The sequence below is a fragment of the Rattus norvegicus genome, chromosome 4 (assembly GCF_021556685.1).
Source record: "Rattus norvegicus strain SHRSP/BbbUtx chromosome 4, alternate assembly SHRSP_T2T, whole genome shotgun sequence".
Lineage (NCBI taxonomy): Eukaryota > Metazoa > Chordata > Mammalia > Rodentia > Muridae > Rattus > Rattus norvegicus.
Window position 1 is genome coordinate 180,388,048 of NC_141537.1, and position 6,716 is coordinate 180,394,763.

The 6,716-nt window shown below is 47.8% G+C and overlaps 1 long non-coding RNA gene across 2 annotated transcripts; it reads left to right on the forward strand.

Moving 5' to 3' along the window:
- The first annotated feature begins 1,394 nt into the window (after nt 1-1,394).
- On the forward strand, nt 1,395-3,156 carry LOC147995143 (uncharacterized). 2 transcript variants are annotated; one of them, XR_015687150.1, is made up of 3 exons: nt 1,395-1,723; nt 2,269-2,473; nt 2,905-3,156. It is a non-coding gene; the product is annotated as an uncharacterized LOC147995143 (long non-coding RNA). The 2 variants fall into 2 exon arrangements; XR_015687151.1 differs by having other exon boundaries at nt 1,476-1,723; nt 2,269-2,350; nt 2,836-3,156.
- The last annotated feature ends 3,560 nt before the right edge of the window (nt 3,157-6,716 follow it).

A 6,716-nucleotide genomic window follows, 5' to 3' on the forward strand; every position in this document is an offset into this window, starting at 1 on the left:
GGATCCCAGGGGTAAGAATGTGATCCCAACACACGTGCTGCCTGCCACAGAGAACTCATGTTACAGTTCTGAAAGCCATGCCAGAACCACAGTTCTCATGAATAAATTATCTCCATACCGATCTTTGTGGAAAGGCGCAGTTTATAAACGTTCCGTCTAAGGGAGGCCAGCCTTGTTGGCCTCCAGGGGATCAAATCTCAAATATTTTGATTTTTTTTTCTTTTCCTGAGTCTTTACATTCAGTGGCTTCTGGAAGCAAGTCCCCAGCGTCCCCAGCCGAGCCTGGACGTGTAGCTCAGCAGCAGGGAGCCTGCTCAGCACATGCAAAGGCCTAGCTCAGTTCCCAGGACTGAAAAAGCAAATTACCCAAACAGATACAGTTAGGCTTATGTCATTTCTCCGTGGTTATTTTTCTCTCAAGTTTCAAGGTGGGTCATCAGTGTCCCTCCACACTTGTGTGAGTGTTCACAGGGGTGTGGCGCTTGACCACTGATTCTGCAGCCTCATCCCTTCTACTGAGGATGTTGTGATCCCTGTTTGGTCTCTCAGCCACAGGCGTCTTTGTGATTTTGCTCACGACTATTTAACAACGGATACCAAAATAAATAAATAAATAAATAAATAAATAAATAAATAAAACATACTATGGGGCAAACCTCGCAGCGTGAGTTCAATCCCTGGGACCCACATGGTGCAAGAAAGAATGCCCACCAGTTGTCCGTACACAAAATAAAACACGTTTTCTAAAAAAAATAGAGACCATCAGAATGAAGATTAAAAATAGATCTGTGACTCTGATCCGATAGGTCTTTAACAGTGATTCTCAGCCTGTGGGTCGCGACCCCTCCGGGCACATCAGATATTTACCATTCGCAGCATTAGCAAGCCCACAGCTATAAAACAACAACAACAAAAATCTTATGTTTGGGGGACACCACGACGTGAGAAACTGTATTAAAGGGTAACAGCATTAGGGAGGTTGAGAACACACTGCTTTCAGACATCAGCACGGCTGGGCAGGATCTAGAAGCAGGAAGTTCTCCAAGAGTTTAAGGCCAGCCTGGTGTGCTTGGTAAAGTCCAGAACAGCCGGAGCTACATAGAAAGACCCTGTCTCGAACAAACAAACAAACAAACAAACAAGCAACTCCCCAAACAACAACGACAACAAAAACAAACAAAGAAAAAAAATAAAGAAATAGACCTGGAAACTAGGCGACCTATGGGAGGCTCAGGTATGGTCAATTTGGTTTCAGATTTAAAAAGAAAAAGAGCTGAGCATTTATCTCTGTGCAGAAGCTCTCGCTTGGTGCACTGCGATACTCAGTAAGAAGCACTACAAATAAGTAAAATTAATTAGTAAAATAAATAGGTATTGACAGTTCCTGGCACTTCGCACACGGGCACTAAGCCACAGTAGGCAGAAGTTAGCCAGGCCCCGGGACAGCAGTACATCTGATGAGTTAAACGTTAACAGAGTGAGCAGAGAGGTTTTTGTGGCTGTTTCTTGCTTGGTGTTGTATTTTCTAGTGTCTGCAATTAAATAAGCCAATTTGCCACATGTAACCGTTTCCAGTGCGTGCTGCCTATGTATAGCAAGATTCCCAGAACACTGGGTTCCTGCAGCGGGAGTCGCTTCTTTGTTCTTAACAGTCGGGCGTGTGTTCTTTCTCACATCTTTACTTATCTGCTTGAAGAAGAAACCTTCTGAGGAAACACTCACGGTGGGTCTGAGTTTAGCTGTCTCCCGAGGGAGGGGTTGGGGGAGGGGACGGGAGGGAAAGGAGAGGCAAAGAGGTGGGGAGGGAGGGGAGAGGGAGGGGGAGGAGAAGAGGGAGAGGGAGGGGGAGGGGGAGACGGGAGGGAGAGGGAAAGGGAGAACACATTTGGAAGCACATGCACAGAGCCTTGGGTTCAATCCTTAGAATCACATAAACCAGCATATCTCTAGCCCTAGTACTCAAGATGTGGAGGCAGGAGGATCGTAAGTTGGAGGTCATCTTTGGCTGCAAAGTGAGTCTGAGGTCAACACTGATCCTGTTTCAAAAGCTTGAGCCCCAAGGAGCTGTATTGTCCCTACGAGCAGAAGACATAATAAGAAAGCCTCTGAGGCGAAACAAGGGACCAGCACTCCCCAGATAGACAGGACTGGAAAGCGGAGGCCACCATGGAGGTGCTAGAGTGTAGGCTGTGAGGGGCCCTCAGGAGGAGCTTGGGGACATTCTGGGAGGTTTACATAGCTGCGGTCCAACTGCTGTGTCTTTCTCAGTAGGGGCATCTAAAGGCCTTTGGAAGAACAGCGCAGCTTCCTGGAGTGCTGACCACTGGGGAGGTTTGGGAAGATTTCAAGGGTGAGGCCACAGGGGCATCTTTAGAACCAGGGGCTCCCCTTAGCCGGCTTCTGTAACTCAGCGCCAGCGGCCAAACGTGAATCTTTTCCACATGAGCTCACATCCTCCCTGCGCACATGTGCTGTATCCTTTATGAAGCCCGTGCCCTCACAGCCTCGCTGTCATTCCAACCTTGTTCAAGGCAGCCTTTTGTAGAGCCCCTCTCCCTCAATAAATCTCTCACCTGAGGTCCGCTGCATGATGTGACTGTGTCATTCCTTGGCCCTCTGTTTTTGTTTTGCTTTGTTTTGTTTTTGAGGCAAGTATCACTGTGTATCTCCGTTTGGCTTCAAACTAAAAACCCCACACTGGGCAACATATCTTTATATGAAAACTCCCCTGTCCATTTTGCACTATTGCATAGATGATGACCTCACCCCCCCCACACACACACACCCCTTTCCCAGGAACTACTTTCTCCCTCCAACTCCCTCTTCCACCTTTAGGGTGATATTTGGAGGAAGAAGCCTGGCCGCCAAGAACCTACCGATTATTCCTTCACTGTCTGCTCGAAGGGATTTGGAATCTCCTAGGAGACACGACTTGGTGTCTCTATGGGAGTTTGAGAGAAGTCTTACCGAGCCGGAAAGACCCACCCTGAGTAGGGTGGTGTTGCCCCAAGAGCAGGGTCTTCAGACTGAATGACAGTGAGAAAGCAGTTGCTTCCTGGACCTCCATCGGTCTGTGGCCCCGCCCACACGCCTTTCCCACCATGAAGTACTGTACTCCTTCAAACCGCGAGACATAATAAACTCTGTCCTGCTTAAGGTGCTTTTTTCAGTTGCTGAATAGAGCCTACTCACCACCTTTGTTTCAAAGCCATAGGACTGGCAATCCACACAGGGACTGGGGTTATAAAACATACATGAGCCTCCTGTTGCCAGCGGGAATACCAGCTTCTAATCCTGCTCCCAGAGCCCAGACCCCGGCACAGGCCCACAAGCCCTACAACTGGTACGTGCAAACTAAAATCAAGCAAGAGGGCTAAGATATGCCACCTCACCACACATCCGTCTGGGCTCCAAGAACACTGCTTCCCCAAACATCGGGAGCAGCTTCTGTTGAGAACTCGAAGTTGCTTTCTCTAGCTGACCAGAGTTTTTCTTGCACTTTGTATCCACCTGATTGGAGAAAGCCAGTTGAGTGCATCAGTTCAGTAGAAACTTGAAGTTTCTTTCAGAGAAACCTGCAAATCATTCTATAAAACAAACATTTCCAGAATTGTAACTGCTTTTATGTCTTTGTGCCAGCATTCCTTTCCTAGGTAGACTTAGACAATAGTTACCCTCAAAGTGTTACAATGACACCAAAGGTTCATGAGGGGAGGTGGCGGGTAGGTGGGGGTGGGGAAAGACCGCAGTCTCAGGTAAGCCGCCAATGCCCCTCCCCCAGCCCTTCCTTGGGGGCAGGGGTGTCTACAAGTTGGAGGGAGAGAGCCTGCTCCTGGTAACAGGCACAACTGCTTCCCTTGCCGGACTGAGAGCTCTATGGCCGAGTTTGACTAAAGAAAAAAAAATTAGTGGGTGAAGGACAAGCTATGTGTAAGATGTCCTGAGAATCCAGGCACCAAGTGTCACAAGAGTCACTTGTGATGTTTATTAAGTGTGGATTCTGGGTCCCACGAGCAAAACTTGCAGCAGATCAGTTTTGAGAAATATTCTTCCAGACTCTGAGAAATAGTAAATTATAAATACCTTGAGTACACACACTTATATTTTACTTGTTTTTCAAAATTCCAGTTTTGAGAATGTCTTATTTTTATATTCAAAACCAAGCATTTTCAACAAAAAGGATTCAAGTTGCTGCCCGAAATTACTAAGAACAGTTACTTAGTAGACTTGGGGTTCTAACCGACATTCCTCTGGTAGGTGTGATCCAGGGCCCAAGGTAAAGCCCTCTCTTAGGCACAGGACTTAGGACAGGCCCACAAGGGAACGGGACAGCCCGTGGACAATGCCTTCACCTCTCTGGCTCCCTTTAGACACATTCAACAGCCTGGGCACAAGGTCTCTGAGGTGGAGGGATCCAGTGCTGGCCTGGAGAGGTGATCACAGGATACTTCACCATCTAGGTATTTACCGTCCTCTCAAGATAAGAAATTGCATACCACAGGGGAGAGACAGTTTCAGGGACTCCTCTGAGGACTTTGTTAATACCTGGAAAGCCCCTGGTGTTCTGACTGGAATGAGAGGCATCACCTTTGACCAGCACCTTAGGGAGCTCTGAGCTTCTCCAGACAATAGAGGAGAGAAGGCTGCTGCTTCCCACCTGATCCAAACCCTGTAGCTTTGCTAGAGAACCAGTGTGAGCCAACCAGGGAGTCTACACTCACTCAGTTAAAGACCCTGCTTGGCTGTCTCAAAATAAGATGGAGAGAGAGAGAGAGAGAGAGAGAGAGAGAGAGAGAGAGAGAGAGAGAGAGAGAGAGAGAGACCTGATACTGAACTCTGGCCTCCACACGAAGTTACACATATGCATGACACATATATGCATACACATACACGTTCATACATGTGCACCGCCATCTGTCAGCACCTGCACAAAGGTTTAGTATCTCACATTTGCCAGGATGCAGTGCCAATCAGCACACAGGTTTCTGCCGTTGACTGTCTCCTCCTCCAGAGATTTAACGCACATCACCCTGCTTACACAGCAAGCACATTTATTTGCTGAGATGTCTTCCTAACCCCCAAGGCTGACTCTTTTTAAAGTGGAGACGGGTTTCCAGAAAGCAACCACTATGTGGGGATGCTCGCGCAACCCCACGGTCACGACCTGCTTTAGTATTATTTTAAAATTCAAACCTGTAGTAACCGAAGTGTCTATCGGTGGCTTGCTTGAGTTCTCAGAGCACCTTCTCCTTCTGCCTCCTCAAAGCTAAGCAGGGCTAAGCCTGGGCATAGGAAAGGTTGACATGGCACTTGGGGGGATCTGGTACAGGCCAGTAAGGTGAAGCTGTGCTGTTCTTGGCCAGAGCACCGTGGACTATCAGCCAACAACCAGGAGTTCCTGCTCGCAGGGGTTAGGGCATATGAACTTTGACCTTTCCTCAACTTTTACTTTCCCCAACATCTATCTTCAAATCCCTCAGCTTTCTCTTTAAACCTCATGCTTATTCAGGGATGGCTCTCTCATGACAGAATTATGGAAGTACAATTAAACAAACATCAACGGAATTTCTGCCTGCTCCATGCCTCTCCCACCTCTCGTAGGTAACAAAGAGGAGCAAGCAGAAGGCCCATTGTGAGGTATGTGTCTAAACTCGTGTTTAGTAATGCACGTATTCAAATTAAGGTTAGGAAAGGGAGGTCTAAGCACGTTACATAACGCAGGTCAGAGGGCAGCCAGCCGTAGGTAGAACAGGGTTGAAGAGTGCCGGCTTGCTCTTCCCCAGGACACTTCCTACAACACACTCAGGCAAATCTTTAGTGCCTATCTTATTGGAGACCTTGCCTACTTGCCCCGGGGCAAAAGTCCCTCAAATGTAGGAATGAGGCAGCTGGTTTGCTACCTACCCCCAGGGACTGACACCACCTTCTTCATCACCATCTTCTTCATCAGCATCTTCACCACTCTTTTGCCTGACAAACAGTTCTACAGGAAGGGGTTCTTCAAGAGCTTTGCCTCTGCAGTGTTCTCTATTTGGTTACACCCTTCTCAAGACAGATGGAGCCAGTTCACGCCGCCGTTGTCTAATGCCTCTGGCCTCCGTTTTCGATTTAAGTTCCAGGAAGCACTTGCAAGGACAATCCATGCAGTGTCCCAGAGGGCAAGGGGAGTTGTTCCCAAGAGAACACAGCCTTGTCTGTATGCAGAGGACCTGGAACAAACGAATATTCAAGGTGCTAAATAATATATCCAGTAAAACTAAATGGCTACTCTGCGGGTCAGGCTAAACATATGGAAAAGATCCCGTCTTTATCACAGTGCAAACACAACGATTTTAAGCAGCCACTATGATTGTGCTCATAAACTCCGGCATACCCAGCATACCCCAGTCTACTTCCCTAACTCCTTCTCAAGAGGTACTAATTAGGGTATGAACGTATAAACAACACAAGTCCAATCAGATCCAACTTCAGTGGAAGACCCATTCACTCACCCAACCAAGGCTGGGAGCAGCAATGTTGGGGACCTGGAACTGGGATCTCTGGGGACATGAGATTCATGACTACCTTGGTTTCCTCTCAACTTTTCTCTGTATCTTAACGCTATCTGTCAGTCTGGCTGTCTTCCAGTAGGTGGGAAATGGCTACCAGCAGCTTGAGACTGACCACGGTGACTTCAGATTGTAGACATCTTCCTCCCCATCTTAAAAGAAGTCAGT